Source organism: Ranitomeya imitator, chromosome 8, assembly GCF_032444005.1.
Source record: "Ranitomeya imitator isolate aRanImi1 chromosome 8, aRanImi1.pri, whole genome shotgun sequence".
Taxonomy (NCBI): domain Eukaryota; kingdom Metazoa; phylum Chordata; class Amphibia; order Anura; family Dendrobatidae; genus Ranitomeya; species Ranitomeya imitator.
The window spans coordinates 49,704,700-49,725,094 of record NC_091289.1 but is presented as its reverse complement, the minus strand read 5'-3'; the positions used below and the strand labels follow the sequence as shown (position 1 = coordinate 49,725,094).

Sequence of the window (20,395 nt, the reverse complement as noted above, 5' to 3'; positions counted from 1 at the left end):
CTGAGCAGGAATGGGATCTTGGATTGAGCCTCTCTCTTCCTAACACGTCTAGCCAGAACAGCACCCGCTCGATCCCCCATTGTATAAAATTTGGCTCTAGTTTTCCTCAGGGCCTTCTCGGCTTTATGGAGGAGTAAATTGCGAACATGCATGCGCACTCTAGAAAGATCAGAGAAAAGCGCTGGAGAAGGGGATACTTTGTAAGCAGACTCGAGGTGCGCTATTTCATCTAGGGCAGATTGAAGGGCTGCATTATACTTCCTTTTTGCCGTTGCCGCCAACTTAATGAAACAACCCCTAATTACCGCCTTGTGGGCAAACCAAAGGGTGTCGTCACGTATGTCCGGAGTATCGTTGGAGACAAAAAATTCCTGCAAGGCCTCCTCTACAGATTGGGAATTGGATTGGTCAGCGAGGAGATGGGCGTTGAGACGCCAGTGTGCGGGGGGCCTGATGGCCAAGGGGTCTTTTAGGGTAAGGGACACCGGGGCATGGTCCGACCAGGTAATACTGCCTATATCTGCTGAAATGCAGTGAGGAAGAGCCACGTCATTCACCAGCACAAAGTCAATCCTGCTATAGGAACCATGCCTGGGAGACATGAACGTGTAATCCCTCTCGCCGCAATGCAGATATCTCCAAATGTCATGTAAATTGAACGAGTTAATTAGAGGTCCCGCCTCACATCTCGACAGGGAGGAGGCAGAGCAGTCCAGATCTCTAGACATTGGAGCATTGAAATCACCAGCAATCAGTTTGTGACCGTATTGGATGTCATGTAGAATTTTGAAAACCCCCTCCAGAAATTTAAGCTGCCCTATGTTAGGAGCATAGATCGAGGCAATGGTGTAGGGGGCATTATTAATAAGGCATAGAACCACAATGAACCTACCCAGCGGATCCGCTATGGAGCGAACCAGCTGAAAAGAGTTGGCCCTACTAAAAAAGATGGCTATTCCCGCCTTTTTTGATGGACCATTGGCAAAAAATTGATGCGGATATAAACCTGAGTGCATTCTGGGATTATCACATTCCAGCAAGTGTGTTTCCTGAAGACACAAAATATCATGACGGGATTTGCCCAACTGACGCCATACAACAGACCTCTTGCCTGGAGAGTTGAGACCATTAACATTAATTGAATACAACGAGATACTCATAGCAAAGACATATAAACAGTTTTACAATCTTCTGAGCACCGATAACCTGTGTAAAAGAGTAGAAGACATGTGGCCAGTAAACTAGAGCAAAAATAGGGGGAGACCGGGATGAAGGGGAGAAAAAAAGGGGAGGAAACAAACAAAACAGACAACAAATAAACCAGTGGACCGAGATCCATTCAGGAATACCCTGAGTCCTAAAGGTGAGAATCGAAAAAACAGTTCACCTATGGGGCAAACAAACGCTGCGGATACTCTCAAAAGAGGAACCAGCGCAGCTTGGGAAAAAAAAGTAAACAAAGTAAATCCGTACGGGAAAATAGCCAGGAACCATAGATGCAGTGGGCTCAGGCCACCTCCCAGTCCGGTGAAATGTGGGCCCTGAGGCCTCCACCAGTCCCAGGCTTTGAAAGGGTCACGGAGACCGGAGAGTCAGGAGTTGAGAGTCCCCATTTGGAGAGAGCGGTAGCTGCGTGGGACGGAGTCAGGCAGGTGGTGATCGATCCATCTTTACGGATGAGGAGCTTGGTAGGAAACCCCCAGCGATACAGGATGCCCTTCTCTCTGAGGATAGCAGTATAGGGGCCAAAGGCCCTCCGAAGGGCCAAAGTACCCGGGGAGAGATCTGGAAAGACAGAAATGCGTGCGAATCTTTCAGGTAGAGCTGGATTCTTCCTTAGAGCCTGGAGAAAATCTTCCTTCATTTCATAGAAATGTATGCGTGCTAGCACATCTCTTGGGACGGAGGGCCCCAGTCCAGACGGTTTAGGGATCCTATGCACACGGTCAATTATAATATCCTTTGGAGCAAACTGGGGGAGAGCTGCAGCCATAAAATCCTGTAAAAATAGCTTCAAATCCCCTGCCAGGATAGATTCCTCTATGCCTCTGAGTTTAACGTTATTTCTCCTGGACCTATCTTCCAGGTCCAGGGCTTTAGAATGGGTTTTGGTGGCCAGGGTTTGCAGGGTCTCATGAGCGTCCCAGAGTTCGTTGTGGGAAGAGACCAGCTCCGCCATCTTGCGTTCCAAGCGATCAGTGCGATTACCCAGCTCCACCACCTCCCCTCCTAATTCAGCCAGCATGGTGCGCATATCCTCTTGAATGGAGGTCCTGAGGTCTCCAAGTAAGCCCTTGAGAAGAGCGGCAGTCACCGGACCATCAGCCGAATCCGACGCTGTACCGCCTGAATGCGACGCTGCTCCGCCTGAATGCGACGCTGCTCCGCCTGAATGCGACGCTGCACCGCCTAATTGCGACGCTTGAGCGTTGCGTTGTGAAGAGCGGGAAGGCCTGGGGGAGGACGGCGCCATCATGGGATTCAGCGGTGGCTGTGGGGAGGCCGCAAAGAAATCCGGAATTCTCCTGGAGGGATCACGGGCGCCAGCTTTGGATTTCCCCATACACTCACCACTGCACCGGGGACCGGTACCGATATCGTGGAGGTGAGCGAGGACGCCGGAGAGGAAGATATGAGCCACTTTAAGGTTCCCAGCCGTGGAGCTCCCGCTCTGTGCGACCTACTCCATCGGCAGATAGGCCACGCCCCCCCACTGCCATCATTTCTTAAAGCCAGGACTCACCTCTGCAGAAAATAACACAGTAATGCAGAGCACATTCCCCAAACTTTTCCCAACTTCTACAGTCATGGCCAAAAGTATTGACACCCCTGCAATAAGGGGGGATAATACTCAGTTTCTTCCTGAAAATTATTGCAATCACAAATTCTTTGGTATTATTATCTTCATTTAATTTGTCTTAAATGAAAAAAAAAACACAAAAAGAATTGTCCTAAAGCCAAATTGGATATAATTCTACACCAAACATAAAAAAGGGGGTGGACAAAAGTATTGACACTGTTCGAAAAATCATGTGATGCTTCTCTAATTTGTGTAATTAACAGCACCTGTAACTTACCTGTGGCACCTAACAGGTGTTGGCAATAACTAAATCACACTTGCAGCCAGTTGACATGGATTAAAGTTGACTCAACCTCTGTCCTGTGTCCTTGTGTGTACCACATTGAGCATGGAGAAAAGAAAGAAGACCAAAGAACTGTCTGAGGACTTGAGAAACCAAATTGTGAGGAAGCATGAGCAATCTCAAGGCTACAAGTCCATCTCCAAAGACCTGAATGTTCCTGTGTCTACCGTGCACAGTGTCATCAAGAAGTTTAAAGCCCATGGCACTGTGGCTAACCTCCCTAGATGTGGACGGAAAAGAAAAATTGACAAGAGATTTCAACGCAAGATTGTGCGGATGTTATATAAAGAACCTCGACTAACATCCAAACAAGTTCAAGCTGCCCTGCAGTCCGAGGGTACAACAGTGTCAACACGTACTATTTGTCGGCATCTGAATGAAAAGGGACTGTGTGGTAGGAGACCCAGGAAGACCCCACTTCTTACCCCGAGACATAAAAAAGCCAGGCTGGAGTTTGCCAAAACTTACCTGAAAAAGCCTAAAACGTTTTGGAACAATGTTCTCTGGTCAGATGAGACAAAAGTAGAGCTTTTTGGGCAAAGGCATCAACATAGAGTTTACAGGAGAAAAAAGAGGCATTCAAAGAAAAGAACACGGTCCCTAAAGTCAAACATGGCGGAGGTTCCCTGATGTTTTGGGGTTGCTTTGCTGCCTCTGGCACTGGACTGCTTGACCGTGTGCATGGCATTATGAAGTCTGAAGACTACCAACAAATTTTGCAGCATAATGTAGGGCCCGGTGTGAGAAAGCTGGGTCTCCCTCAGAGGTCATGGGTCTTCCAGCAGGACAATGACCCAAAACACACTTCAAAAGCACTAGAAAATGGTTTGAGAGAAAGCACTGGAGACTTCTAAGGTGGTCAGCAATGAGTCCAGACCTGAATCCCATAGAACACCTGTGGAGAGATCTAAAAATGGCAGTTTGGAGAAGGCACCCTTCAAATATCAGGGACCTGGAGCAGTTTGCCAAAGAAGAATGGTCTAAAATTCCCAGCAGAGCATTGTAAGAAACTCATTGATGGTTACCGGAAGCGGTTGGTCGCAGTTATTTTGGCTAAAGGTTGTGCAACCAAGTATTAGGCTGAGGGTGCCAATACTTTTGTCTGGCCCATTTTTGGAGTTTTGTGTGAAATTATCAATGTTTTGCTTTTTACTTCATTCTCTTTTGTGTTTTTTCATTTAAGACAAATTAAATGAAGATAATAATACCAAAGAATTTGTGATTGCAATCATTTTCAGGAAGAAACTGAGTATTATATGACAGAATTGCAGGGGTGTCAATACTTTTGGCCATGACTGTACACTACGCCAGATAAAGAAAAAAACGACAGTGCCACCCTGCACAGTAACAGGACTCCCGACACACTGAAAACAGTATCCTCAAAAATAAAAAACATCACAGCACTAATAATATCCCAGAATTAGCCCCTACAGTAATAATGTCCTACATCCTGCTCCCATATGTACTCCATTCTGGACCCCACGTGTTCTCCCATTCTGCCCCATGTCTCCATCTTGCCCCCAATGTCTCTCCATACTCCCCCAATGTCTCTCCATACTCACCCCAATGTTTCTCCATACTCCCCCAATGTCTCTCCATACTCACCCCAATGTCCTCTAAGGCAGAGGTCCCCAACTCCAGTCCTCAAGGCCCACCAACAGGTCATGTTTTCAGGATTTCCTTTGCATTGCACAGGTGATGCAATTATTACCTGGGCAAGACTAAGGAAATCCTGAAAACATGACATGTTGGTGGGCCTTGAGGACTGGAGTTGGGGACCTCTGCTCTAAGGGAAGCAGAGCTTTCAGCGGCATGGCAGAGAGGGTCTGGACAGGTTTTGTAGGAAGAGTTAAGGACCAGATCAGAAGTAGCTGACACGGAGCTGATTGTTTCTGACCAGCATGGAAAGGGTCGTTAACCTCTTCAGCACCAAAGGAAACCAAATTCATTTAATATGGGATCCAAACACTCAGATTAAATGGAAAATCTGCGATTCACAATATGCAGTGATCTTCTACCCCCAGATCTCTCAGGTTGACATAACACACTTGTGACATCTACCAGCTCTGACACAGAAGTGGTGCCAGCAGCGTGATCAGCTCACATGATCATGCTGCTGATGTTGCCTTGACCTTGAAGTACCGTCTGTCAGGGTTTCAAATGAACTCACACCTGAAAGATGCACAATTGTGTGGTGGGAGATGGTGTTTTACAGCTGTTAGTTTGACAACCAGCTCGACAAACAAGAAATTCCACTCCTAGTGACGGAAAAACACCGCCTGGGAGGCATCATGGACCACTGCATCAGATGGCCCCTCTGTTCGATGCTCCCAGTCTGCTTCCCTCTAGATACATCCCTGGACATTACTCAAATGTGTATGGGGGCTTAAGTTATATAGTGCTGTTATATTGTTATATTTCACAGCACTTTACAGACATTATCATCGTTGTCCCCAATGGGGCTCACAATCTAAGGGAGTATTCAGACATACATGCAAATCGTACCGCAATGCCCAAACCAGATGTGGCTCTCCCGACCTGAGCGTGACAGCCTCATGGAAATATACAATCATGGACCAAATGAAATTGTTCCAGAAAAAGAAATTTCTTGAAATTGTTCCAGAAAATGAAGTATTTCTTTCCGAAAATTATTGCAACTGCACATATTTTGCCATACACGTTTATTTCTTTTGTGTGTTTTGGAACACAAAAAAAAAAAACAGAGGAAGAAAAAGGTACATAGGACATAATTTCACGTAAAACAACAAAAATGGTCCTGACAAAATCGTTGGCACCCTCAGATTAACCCCTTAATCCCATTGGACGTACTATCCCTTCAAGGTGACCTGGGACTTAATTCCCAGTGACGGGATAGTACGTCCAGCGTGATCAGTTGCGCTCACGGGGGGAGCGCGGCCGGGTGTCAGCTGACTATCGCACCGCTCTGCTTTCCGGCCGCTGTCAGTGCAGGAGAAGTGCAGAGAAGCACAGCGCCGGGGACAGACAGCGGTAGGTAAGTATGTACTGTTTTTTTTTTTTTACTTTTACGCTGGTAACCAGGGTAAACATCGGGTTACTAAGCGCGGCCCTGCGCTTAGTAACCCGATGTTTTCCCAGGTTACCCGGGGACTTCAGGATCGTTGGTCGCTGGAGAGCTGTCTGTGTGACAGCTCTCCAGCGACCAAACAGCGACGCTGCAGCGATCGACATCATTGTCGGTATCGCTGCAGCGTCGCTTAGTGTGACGGTACCTTTAGGGTTGGGGCTAAAGTTAGGGTTAGGGTTTGGATTACATTTACGGTTGGGAATAGGGTTGGGATTAGGGTTAGGGGTGTGTCAGGGTTAGGGGTGTGGTTAGGGTTACTGTTGGGATTAGGGTTAGGGGTGTGCTTGGATTAGGGTTTCAGTTATAATTAGGGGGTTTCCACTGTTTAGGCACATCAGGGCTCTCCAAATGCGACATGGCGTCCGATCTCAATTCCAGCCAATTCTGCGTTGAAAAATTAAAACAGTGCTCCTTCCCTTCCGAGCTCTCCCGTGCACCCAAACAGGGGTTTACACCAACATATGGGGTATCAGCATACTCAGGACACATTGGACAACAACTTTTGGGGTCCAATTTCTCCTGTTACCCTTGGCAAAATACAAAACTGGGGGCTAAAAATAATTTTTGTGAAAAAAAAAGATTTTTTATTTTTACGGCTCTGCGTTATAAACTGTAGTGAAACACTTGGGGGTTCAAAGTTCTCACAACACATCTAGATTAGTTCCTTGGGGGGTCTAGTTTCCAATATGGGGTCACTTGTGGGGGGTTTCCATTGTTTAGGTACATTAGGGGCTCTACGAACGCAATGTGACGCCTGCAGACCATTCTATCTAAGTCTACATTCCAAATGGCGCTCCTTCCCTTCCGATCCCTCCCATGCGCCTAAACAGTGGTTCCCCATATATGGAGTATCAACGTACTTAGGACAAATTGGACAACATTTGGGTTCAATTTCTCCTGTTACCCTTGGGAAAATACAAAACTGGGGGCTAAAAAATAATTTTTGTGGGAAAGAAAAATAATTTTTATTTTCACGGATCTGCGTTATAAACTGTAACTCTCTACTAATCGGCCTCCCTCTTACCAAACTCTCCCCGCTCCAATCTGTCCTGAATGCTGCTGCCAGGATCATATTCCTCACCAACCGTTACACCGATGCCTCTACCTTGTGCCAGTCATTACACTGGCTACCCATCCACTCCAGAATCCAGTACAAAACTACTACCCTCATCCACAAAGCACTCCATGGCTCAGCACCACCCTACATCTCCTCTCTGGTCTCAGTCTACCACCCTACCCGTGCCCTCCGCTCCACTAATGACCTCAGATTAGCATCCTCAATGATCAGAACCTCCCACTCCCGTCTGCAAGACTTTACAAGTGCTGCGCCGATTTTTTGGAATGCACTACCTAGGTTAATGCGATTAATCCCCAATCCCCACAGTTTTAAGCGTGCCCTAAAAACTCATTTGTTCAGACTGGCCTACCGCCTCAATGCATTAACATAACGATCCCTGTGTGGCCTATTTAAAAAAAAAAAAAAAAAGAATGTTCTCATTCACTTTATGTAGTTAATAGCCCTCTGTTTCTGTACTGTTACATACTTAGGCAGTTAACTGGTTCATGCAGCTTTACATGAACACCCGAGCCTTACACTATGGCTGGTCCGAATAACTATAGCATTTGTTACCATCCACCTCTCGTGTCTCCCCTTTTCCTCATAGTTTATAAGCTTGCGAGCAGGGCCCTCATTCCTCCTGGTATCTGTTTTGAACTGTATTTCTGTTATGCTGTAATGTCTATTGTCTGTGCAAGTCCCCTCTATAATTTGTAAAGCGCTGCGGAATATGTTGGCGCTATATAAATAAAAATTATTATTATTATAGTGAATCATTTGGGGGTTCAAAGCTCTCACAACACATCTAGATAAGGTCCTTAGAGGGTCTACTTTCCAAAATGGTGTCACTTGTGGGGGGTTTCAATGTTTAGGTACATCAGGTGCTCTCCAAACGCAACATGGTGTCCCATCTCAATTCCAGTCAATTTTGCATTGAAAAGTCAAATGGCACTCCTTCCCTTCCAAGCTCTGCCATGCGCCCAGGGCTGCCACTAGAAATTTCAGGGCCCCATACTGGCAAAATTTTCAGGGCCCCCTTGAGACTCCGCCCAGGCTCCACCCCAGCCCCGCCTCCACCCCTCGAACTGTCCACAGTCCCACCGCTCTCTCTTGGAAAAACTCCACTTCTCACCTATCACACATTAACAGTTCACATCACCAAATCACATACATAGCCAGCAGCTTTTGTTTTGTCCAAAAGATTTTTTAAGCCGCCCCCATAACACGGTAGACACTTTTGGCCGGGCCCTACTCTTCTGTAACCTATTAAATATTTGTTAAAATATGCAATACAATTTAGGTATATTTTTATTTATTTTTCAATTTTTAAAATGACCAATAATATCACATACAAGGAACAAATACCACCGCACCATGACCAGACCACATATTACCACCACATAGTGACTGAATACTACAATTCTGATCAGTAATAAAAAAAAAAAAGCACCATACTATCACCATAAGTGACAAGTATTCACAGGAGATCTGTACTTAGTATGCAGTGTCTGTGTACAGATAATACAGTGATCACTAGTGACATTATACACAGGAGCTCTGTATATAGTATACAGTGTATAGTGTCAGTGTATAGGTAACACTGACTCACCAGTGACGTCTCTAGGTGAAGTCCTTCATCTTTCATCCAGCACAGACCGCCATCACTTCATCCAGCCAGGACTCGTCTCTGCAGGAAATAACAGTTATCTCGAGCTCCGCTTGTAGAACACATTACTTAATTTTTCCCAACTTCTACATTACACCACATGAAGAAAAAGAGGCAACATAGGGTCACTCTACACAGTAACAGGACCGCCCCCTCATTTAAAACAGTATACTCAAAAAATAAAATAAATACATCACTGCAGTAAAAATATCCCTAAATTAGTCCCTATGGTAATAATATTCCCCATCCTGGCCACCGTGTGTCTCATTCCTGGCATCAGCCATATGTTCTCCCATCCTGCCCTCATGAGTATCCATTCTGCCCCATATGATCTCTCCATCCTGACCCATCTGTCTCCATCATATCCATCCTGCCCCATGATCCTGCACGATCTGTCTCCAATTCTGCCCCCAGTATCTCCAATCATGCCCCATGTCTTTCATCCTGCCCTGTTTCTCCATTCTGCCCACTATGTCTGCAATCCTGCCACTTGTCTCCAATCATGCCCCCTGTGTCTCCATTCTGGCCCATCTGTCTCCAATCCTTCCCCATCTGTCTCCAGTCATGCCCCCATGTCTTTCATCCTGCCCCATGTCTCCAATCATACCCCGTATCTCCATTCTGCCCCGTGTCTCGCATTCTGCCCCTGTGTCCAGCATTCTGCCCATGTCCAGCATTCTGCCCGTGTCCAGCATTCTGTCCCCGTGTCCAGCATTCTGCCCCGTGTCCAGCATTCTGCCCCCGTGTCCAGCATACTGCCCCCGTGTCCAGCATACTGCCCCCGTGTCCAGCATTCTGCCCCCGTGTCCAGCATTCTGCCCCCGTGTCCAGCATTCTGCCCCCGTGTCCAGCATATTGCCCCCGTGTCCAGCATATTGCCCCCGTGTCCAGCATACTGCCCCTGTCCAGCATACTGCCCCTGTGTCCAGCATTCTGCCCCTGTGTCCAGCATTCTGCCCCTGTGTCCAGCATTCTGCCTCTGTGTCCAGCGTGGAGGGAGTGAGCTTCGCCCGCCGCAGGAGCACGGCCAGGTAAGAACTCGTGGGTTTTTTTTGGGTTTTTTTTGAGAGCGCCATGTCCAGAGATGCTGGGGACAGGGGCAGAGATGCTGGGCACAGGGGCAGAACGCTGGACACAGGGGCAGAACGCTGGACACAGGGGCAGAACGCTGGACACGGGCAGAACGCTGGACACAGGGGCAGTATAACAATAAGTGCCCACTTTACATTTAATAATGTCCCGAGTCTGCCTCCTGTACAGCTCCTCAATACACAGCATGATGCTCACTTATAAACAGTATGCTGACCCCTTAGTAGCCTCCAAACTGATGGCTCCAACACTGTAATCCCCACACTGTATGATGCCCCTCAAGATAGCCTCCATATAGTATAATGCACCAGATAGTCCTCAATATAGTATAATGCACTCCCCATAGGCCTACTCTACAGTATATTGTATAATGCACCCCCCTTAGGCAGACTCTATAGCACAAGGCAGCACCCATAGGCATACTCTGTAGTATAAGGCAGCACCCCATAGGCAGACCCTGTAGTATAAGGTAGCACCCGCAGGCAGACCCTGTAGTATAAAGCAGTACCCCTATAGGCAGACCCTGTACTATAAGGCAGCACCCCAATAGGCAGACACTGTAGTATAAGACAGCACCTCCATAGGCAGACCCTGTAGTATAAGGCAGCACCCCCATAGGCAGACCCTGTAGTATAAGGCAGCACCTCCATAGGCAGACCCTGTAGTATAAGGCAGCACCCCCATAGGCAGATCCTGTAGTATAAGGCAGACCCCCCCCCCAGAGACAGACCCTGTAGCTTTAGGCAGACCCCCCATAGGCAGACCCTGTAGTATTAGGCAGACCCCCCATAGGCAGACCCTGTAGTATTAGGCAGACCCCCCCATAGGCAGACACTGTAGTATTAGTCAAACCCCCTCCCATAGGCAGACCCTGTAGTATTAGGCAGACCCCCATAGGCAGACCCTGTAGTACTAGGCAGACCCCCCATAAGCAGACCCTGTAGTATTAGGCAGACCCCCCCATAGGCAGACCCTGCAGTATTAGGCAGACCCCCAATAGGCAGACCCTGTAGTATTAGGCAGACCCCCATAGGCAGACCCTGTAGTATTAGGCAGACCCCCCATAGGCAGATTCTGTACTATAAGGCAGCACACCTTAAAAAAATAAATACTCACCTCTCTTCTTCCTGGTTCCTGCGCTGAGCTCCCGCTTGTCTCGGCGCTGGGCAGTGACTCATTGCGCCCCGTCAGCATTGCCGACATCAGACGCTGACAGGGGGATGATGGGGGAAGGAGCGCAGTGCTCCCTCCCTCATCATTGCGGTCAGCTATATCGGCTAAATGCCGGTACAGCTGACCCTGCGATGACAGGTGGGGGGCCCACTGCTGGCACCGGGCCCCCCACCTGCTCAGGGGCCCCATAGCGGCAGAGCGGTTCTCCCTGCTCTGCCACAGAATGTAACTGTATCGTTGCGCTGCGAGTGCCGATATGGTTACAGTAGCGTAGCTCCGGGTGGGCCTCCTCTGAGCACCGGGCCCGGGGCGCCCGCACCCTCTGCCCCCCCGGTAGCTACGCTACTGGAAAGACTATAAGGTCAGCTATAATGTCACGACTCCTGAGTATTACTGCTGCAGGGAGAGCTGCACACAGCAGCAAGGGAGCTGAGCAAAACGCCAGGTTACTAACCAGGTAACAAGCAGGACCTGAACCATGTGACAGAGTGGGAAGTGGTTGGGGGCGGAAACGGATGCCGAGGTACAGAGGAGACGATACACACAGGAAAATAGTCAAACAAGCTAAGATCAGAACTAGGGGATCATGAAGTACCAAAGGGGAAAAACAGGGGATTGTTAGAAGACAAGCCAGATGTCAGAAATCCAAAAGAACAAACGAGCAGAGTAACGCACAGACAGCAAGGAACACAAATGCAAACCGAGCACACACTCCAGAGGTCAGACACACAGGCAAGACGTAAGTATAGTTCACAGGGAATCCTAGTCTGGAGTGAGTATAAATACCCCTCCCAGATCCAAAGGGAGGCCAGGAAAATTAACCCTGAGAGAACAGGACAATAACCATATCCTAACCATGACACTTGTAAACTTGAGATTGTTGATACTGTTCAACAATTTTGATTCCCAAGTCCTCCGACACTTTTCTTCTCTTTCTGTTCTCCATGCTTAGTGTGGCACACGCAGACGCAAAATGCAAAGACTGAGTCAACTTATCCTGTTTTTAACTGGTTTCACTTGTCTTTTTCCTATTTCCCACACCTGTTACTTGCCACAGGTGTGTTGGGATTAGCATCACATGCTTGAAATAAAGTTGTTTACCCACAATTTTGGAAAGGTGGCAACAATTTTGTCCAACCCATTTTTGGGGTTTCATATGAAATTATATCCAATTTGCCATTTTTTTCTCAGTTTTTTGTTGTTCCAATACACATAAAGGAAATAAACATGTGTATAACAAAACATGTGTAATTGCAATAACGTTTGGGGAGAAATACTTCATTTTCTGGAACAATTTCAAGGGTGCGAGAAACTTTTGATCATGACTGTATGTAGCTGCCATCACGCTCAGGTCAGGAGACCGGTGGTCGGCCGGGGCATCGTAGTCTGATCTCGGACCATTTTGTTCACATTTGTTCACATTAGCGTTGTGCGGGGCAGTGTTGGGCGCAGCCGCGGCGACGCATGCGTCATGCGCCCCTATATTTAACATGCGTTTTGTGATGCATGCGTCATTTTGGCGCAACTGTCAGGGCGCAGAGGACGCTGCATGATGCAGTTTTTTCTGCGCCAAAAATCATGCAAAAATGAACGCATGCGTCACAAAAAGCTGTGTTTTGCATGCGTTCTTGCATGCGTTGTGCGTTGCGTCGCAGACGCAGCACCGCACAACGCTAATGTGAACGTAGCCATACTACAGGCACTGAGGCACTTTTTTTGTTGTGCGCCTCTCTGCAGTACGAGCTGTTCACACTGATTTTTTTTTTACATGGATCTTATGGGGGTGGGAGTGTTGCACTTTAAGTGTGTTCTTTTAATGCGTTTTTTGTGCATGATGCATTTTTTTGTCCTTCGATTTAGTGATCAAAGTTACATTTTTTTCAAGCAGAAACAGCCTAAAATTTGACATATTGCTGCTTTCTCCACTTCAGGTGTCTTTTCACATTGAAATGAATATGAAGATTATTTAATGAGTATTAAAAGCGTTTTTTCCATACGGATTTTTTAGCAGAATTTGCTCAGAAAGTGACATTAAAAAAACGCGGCCCCACTGCTACGTCTGAATAAACCCTAGCAGATTAGCTGAAGTATGTGTGTTTAGAGGGAGTATTCTATGTACTCGTGTAATCTTGATCTGATCGCTCGCGGTTTTGGGCTCACCTCTATGTTTGTCTCTATGAATGGATTCAGCAGCGGTGGCGCAGGCGTAGTGCAGGCAGCCGCCGCTCGCTCTCTCGGGTGCAGGCACTGCACATGCGCACTGGTGACGCAGCTAGCTGGAGTCTGTTGAGAGAGCTGAGCTCCGAGGCTGAGAGGAGCCGAGACCTCAGAGAGACAGGTGAGAAGCGGCGGCACCGGGCGGGCTCCCATCTGCTGCGTGTGTACGAGGGGCGACGGCAAAACCGCGCTGTGGTGAGAGACACGGCGCAGCGCCTGCAGCAGGAGGACCGGCAGCATCCAGACATGGCAGTCCTATGTGCAAACAACTGACACTGTGAGTGCCGAGCTGACAGCTGAGGATGATGAGGAGGTAGTACATGGGTTGTGTCCGGAGAGGTACTGCCTGATGGCAGGTTGTCAGGATCAGGAAACTTATAATAATGGGGGGAGAGGTGTCAGGGGCTGGAGCATGTCATCACACCCTAATAATAGGGGTAATAATGTCCTAATAATAGGGGCAATAATGTCCTAATAATAGAGTATATCCTAATAATAGGGGTAATAATGTCCTAATAATAGAGTATATCCTAATAATAGGGGTGATAATGTCCTAATAATAGAGTATATCCTAATAATAGGGGCAATAATGTCCTAATAATAGGGGCAATAATGTCCTAATAATAGAGTATATCCTAATAATAGGGGTAATAATGTCCTAATAATAGGGGCAATAATGTCCTAATAATAGAGTATATCCTAATAATAGGGGTAATAATGTCCTAATAATAGGGGCAATAATGTCCTAATAATAGAGTATATCCTAATAATAGGGGCAATAATGTCCTAATAATAGGGGCAATAATGTCCTAATAATAGAGTATATCCTAATAATAGGGGTAATAATGTCCTAATAATAGAGTATATCCTAATAATAGGGGTGATAATGTCCTAATAATAGAGTATATCCTAATAATAGGGGCAATAATGTCCTAATAATAGGGGCAATAATGTCCTAATAATAGAGTATATCCTAATAATAGGGGTAATAATGTCCTAATAATAGGGGCAATAATGTCCTAATAATAGAGTATATCCTAATAATAGGGGTAATAATGTCCTAATAATAGAGTATATCCTAATAATAGGGGTAATAATGTCCTAATAATAGGGGTAATAATGTCCTAATAATAGAGTATATCCTAATAATAGGGGTAATACTGTCCTAATAATAGAGTATATCCTAATAATAGGGGTAATACTGTCCTAATAATAGAATATATCCTAATAATAGGGGTAATAATGTCCTAATAATAGGGGTAATAATGTCCTAATAATAGGGGTAATAATGTCCTAATAATAGAATATATCCTAATAATAGGGGTAATAATGTCCTAATAATAGAATATATCCTAATAATAGGGGTAATAATGTCCTTATAATAAAGTATATCCTAATAATAGGGGTAATAATGTCCTAATAATAGAATATATCCTAATAATAGGGGTAATAATGTCCTAATAATAGAATATATCCTAATAATAGGGGTAATAATGTCCTAATAATAGAATATATCCTAATAATAGGGGTAATAATGTCCTAATAATAGAATATATCCTAATAATAGGGGTAATACTGTCCTAATAATAGAATATATCCTAATAATAGGGGTAATGTCCTAATAATAGAATATATCCTAATAATAGGGGTAATAATGTCCTAATAATAGAATACATCCTAATAATAGGGGTAATAATGTCCTAATAATAGAATATATCCTAATAATAGGGGTAATAATGTCCTAATAATAGAATACATCCTAATAATAGGGGTAATAATGTCCTAATAATAGAATATATCCTAATAATAGGGGTAATGTCCTAATAATAGAATACATCCTAATAATAGGGGTAATAATGTCCTAATATTAGGAGTAATCCCAATAATAGGGGTAATAATGTTCTAATAATATAATATATCCTAATAATAGGGGTAATAATGTCCTAATAATAGACTATATCCTAAAAATAGGGGTAATAATGTCCTAATAATATACCCTAATAATAGGAGTAATCCCAATAATAGGGGTAATAATGTCATAATAATAGAAGTAATGGATCCCAGTAATAATAATAATATATCCTAATAATGGGGGTAATAATGTCCTAATAATAGAAGTAATATATGCCAATAATAGGAATACAATAATAATAATAATCATCATCCTAATAATAGGAGTAATAATATCATAATATATAGTATCATAATAATAGAGATAAAATAATATATATCCTAATAATAGGGATAATAATGTCCTAGTAATAGAAGTAATCCCAATAATAATAATATCCTAATAATAGAAGTAATGGATCCCAAGAAAAGATAATATAATAATAATATAGCCTAATAATCGGAGTAATAATGTCCTAATAATAGAGGTAATGGATCCCAAGAAAAGATAATATAATAATAATATAGCCTAATAATCGGGGTAATAATGTCCTAATAATAGAAGTAATGGATCCCAAGAAAAGATAATATAATAATAATATAGCCTAATAATAGGGGTAATAATGTCCTAATAATAGAAGTAATAACTCCCGATAATATATCCTAATAGGGGTAATGTCCTAATAATCAAAGTGATAAATCCCAATAATAAAATATAATATATCCTAATTAATAGGAGTAACAATGCCCTAATAATAGAAGTAGTGGATCCCCATAATAATAGATAATAAAATAATATTGCCTAATAATAGAGTTAGTGTCCTAATAATAGAAGTAATAAATCCTAATAATAGAAATACTACATAATATATGTCCTAATAATAATAGAAAAAATCCCTAATAAAATAATAGAAAAATGTCGAGAACATAAGACAAGGCCTAATAATAGTAAAAAATAGTATAATATTACTGATACTAATCTAGAAATAACATGTCCTAATAATAACAATATAAATAATATGTCCCAACGATAGAGATATATTATAAGAATGATATGTGTATAATAGAAATAATACTGATAATATAACAATATAAATCTAATAACAATAGATACTGATTATTTACAGAGGCGTCCTAGCTGTTCTTCAGTAAGACTGAGGAAATCGTTATATTTGTGTATAGCTAATTAGTATTCGTTAGTAGTTTGCGGGAGTGGCAGAATATTCTGGATTTCATAGAGATGATGGATAAATCTGTGACAGTGGACGGGTTACTGGGGACCCCGGTGATGGAGCAGCGCTGGCTCTGACGTGCCGGTGACTCACAGCTTAATCACAGTGTCCCTGTCTCCTCTCCCTGCGCACAGTGCGGTGTACGGTGGCTGCGCAGCCATCTGCTTCATGTCATCCCCATCTACGCACACCATCCTTCAGGCAGCGCTCTCCTCCTCGCACACTGTTTGTTCTCTCTTCTTTATTATTTGTTGTTCTCTCTTCTTTTATTATTTGTTGTTCTTTACACGACAGATAATAAAGAAAAGTAAATTGATTGTATTAGAGGGATACTGTAAGAATGAGGGAAAAGGGAAAGCACAAGGGAGAAAAAGCCGAATCCAGTAATGTAGGCCAGAAATCCGGTACTTGTCTGCTGCCCAAGCTACAGGTGATCCCTGAGTGATGGCAGGTTGTGTTGTGACAGCCGAGGCTCTGCTGGAGACAGGGCAGACAGCCTCAGGTTGTCACAACATACTGGGTTCTGTCATTATTTTTGCCGTCCACTGTACAGTGCAGACGCTGCCACTGATCGGTGCAAGGTCCAGTGCAGATACTGCCCCTGATCGGTGCAAGGTCTAGTGCAGACGCTGCCCCTGATCGGTGCAAGGTCCAGTGCAGACGCTGCCACTGATCGGTGCAAGGTCCAGTGCAGACGCTGCCACTGATCGGTGCAAGGTCCAGTGCAGACGCTGCCGCTGATCGGTGCAAGGTCCAGTGCAGACGCTGCCGCTGATCGGTGCAAGGTCCGGTGCAGACGCTGCCGCTGATCGGTGCAAGGTCCAGTGCAGACGCTGCCGCTGATCGGTGCAAGGTCTAGTGCAGACGCTGCCCCTGATCGGTGCAAGGTCCAGTGCAGACTCTGCCACTGATCGGTGCAAGGTCCAGTGCAGACGCTGCCGCTGATCGGTCCACTGTCGGCCATTGTTTATTCTAGTCCATATGCTGCCGTTGGTCGATCATTGTACGTTTCTAGGATTAGCAGCCTGGATCCCTGCATGCTTAGGACCTTTTTATCTGCAGCATTTCTGAGCGGCTCTGTGCTATTTAGGGGCAGTGTTGGGTATAATCACGTGTACTGTACATCTCATGTTTCCAACAGGTCTGACTGGAGACGCTGCTCTGGGCTGATTCTTGGTCCTGTCTGGCAGGTGTTGTTCAAACCAGTCACAATTTAATTTCCTCTTTGTGTTTAGACTAGAGATCATGAAGCATTGTAAAGTATTTTCCAGCACCTTACCTGCTGTTGTGCCCCTTCTAGAAATGTACGATCCTATTGAGATGGACAAGAGAGTAGTACTGACCCTCGATGAGCTGTAGCCCCGCACCAGTGATGCCTCCAGGGCAGCTGTAATGTTTTCTGTGTTTGTATAGTGTGGGACAGCTTATATTTTATATATTTTATGCATCTTATTGATAAAACCTGTTGTCTCCATGTTATCGCCCACTTGGGGTGAAGACGGTATTGTGAAGCTCATGTTTCCATCTGTCTATAAAGATATAGCACTGAGCGGCATGCTGAGCTTCTGGGAACAAGACAATGCTTAAAGGAGTTGTTTCCTTTTTGAAAAGTTTTTCCTATGAGATCCATCAGTAGTAAAAAAAAAAAAAAAAAAAAAGCAAAAAACAAAACTATGTTTTATGTACCCTCTGTCAATGATGACACGGGGAGGGGGGTTAGTTTCACGCAGAACCTACCGCTGCCAAAAGTTTGTCAGGGAACGTAACTCCGCTGCCTCCAAACCTCTGGACAGTTATACAAGTGACTGACAAGTGATAACGATGCCACGGCTGCTTACACTAGAAGGCCGGTTGTTGAGGAACTCACAGTGAGCATATGGTGTATACAACCCCGGATTCTAACGTGTGGGAAAAAATAAATAAATATATTATACCCAGGTACAGTCACTGCCAACTCCACAGCCACAAAAGGAACTACTAGCTGCCACCACCAATTGTTTATATAGGCCGATTGAACACCCAGTTCAAGTAAAGTATGGCTTCAGGGGTGCGGTTTGCAGAGCAAGAGGAATAGAGGTATTACATTTTATATATTTAATCCAGAAATGTAGGCAGTGTTTATAAAAACATGGTACATAATGGAAACAAAACAATACAGTATACACAATCACCTACACTAAAAGGGATAACAAAATAAAATTACTAAACCTGTGGCACGGAAATGGCTCAGAGCTTAGCGGAGGGAGGTATTCATTAGGAAAACGGACAGAACCACAGCAAGCTGTACCTTCCAGAATTGACCAGTTACGCAAATCTAAATTTTGCTTTTATTGGATCAAGGATACGCCCAAATAACCTTCACTTGGTGAGCTCATGTGGGGGATGGTTATGGAATGTGCTAGGTATTTTAGAATTTTATAAGAACACCAACTTTCAGCATATCTTTGGAGGTCCTAGGCGGTAGATATTGTCGTCATCTTTCATGTTGAAATTTTACCTTTTATGCAGAAATAAAACATGACCTGGAAAGCATCATCCATTGGGCTGTTAAGTTGCAGGGGTTAGAATGGCATTACGATGATGTGAGTGAATGCGTTACGTTTGTCCTTTTGCTATAGTGCGAAAAATATATCTCCCATAAATATCAGATCAATGCAAACCCCAATATCAATCACTGACTGCTTGCTCCGAAACATCTCAGAACAGTGCCTTGATCAGAGGAAGCTCTATCCATGAGAAATGTACTTCCCCGCCTCTGCGTCAACGAATCCCAGTCTTGAGGTACCATCACACATAACGATATCGTTAACGATATTGTTGCTTTTTGTGACGTAGCAACGATATCGTTAAGGAAATCGTTATGTGTGACAGCGACCAACGATCAGGCCCCTGCTGGGAGATCGTTGGTCGCTGAGGAAAGTCCAGAACTTTATTTCGTCGCTGGACTCCCTGCAGACATCGCTGGATCGGCGTGTGTGACACCGATCCAGCGATGTCTTCACTGGTAACCAGGGTAAACATCGGGTTACTAAGCGCAGGGCCGCGCTTAGTAACCCGATGTTTGCCCTGGTTACCAGCGTAAACGTTAAAAAACAAACACTACATACTTACCTTCAGCTGTCTGTCCCCGGCGCTCAGCTTCTCTGCTCTCCTCCTGCATCCTGTGTCAGCGCCAGCCAGCCGGAAAGCACAGCGGTGACGTCACTGCTCTGCTTTCCGGCTGGCCTGCGCTGACAGTGCAGAGGAACGCAGAGTGCCGGAGGACAGACACGGAATGTAAGTATGTAGTGTTTGTTTTTTTAACGTTTACGCTGGTAACCAGGGTAAACATCGGGTTACTAAGCGCGGCCCTGCGCTTAGTAACCCGATGTTTACCCTGGTTACCGGGGACCTCGGGATCGTTGGTCGCTGGAGAGCTGTCTGTGTGACAGCTCTCCAGCGACCAAACAGCGACGCTGCAGCGATCGACATCGTTGTCGGTATCGCTGCAGCGTCGCTTAGTGTGACAGTACCTTTAGTGTCTGGCTCTCAGAGCAAATAGTGTGTGGTAATAAACTGGTCACTGCCACTGCAGGAGTTCCCTACTTCAATGGAGGTTGAAGTATCATCTCTCTCTTCCCCAGATGTAATTAATCCCATATGTTCAATATGAGGATGATATGTCCCCTCTCCGAAGATATCTTATGGATTTTAATTTTTTTCTCTGACACCCTCCCCAGGTTCTCTGCTGAGTATCGGCTGCTACCCTGGTCTCCTGTTGTCTGCAGCACAGATGTCACATCAACAGCGCTGCAGCTAATAACTGAGCTCAGTGGCTCATGT

The 20,395-nt window shown here is 44.9% G+C and overlaps 1 protein-coding gene across 2 annotated transcripts in view; it reads left to right on the top strand.

The window, feature by feature from the left end:
* Window positions 1-13,487: 13,487 nt before the first annotated feature.
* The window catches only part of SGSM3 (small G protein signaling modulator 3), a 65,180-nt gene continuing 58,272 nt past the window's right edge, over window positions 13,488-20,395 (top strand). Inside the window, exon 1 of one of the 2 annotated variants that reach the window (XM_069736893.1) lies at window positions 13,488-13,572. The gene's annotated coding sequence lies outside the window, so the exon portion shown is untranslated. Of the gene's footprint in view, window positions 13,729-20,395 lie in introns of both variants that reach the window. The other variant, XM_069736895.1, reaches the window with a different exon arrangement.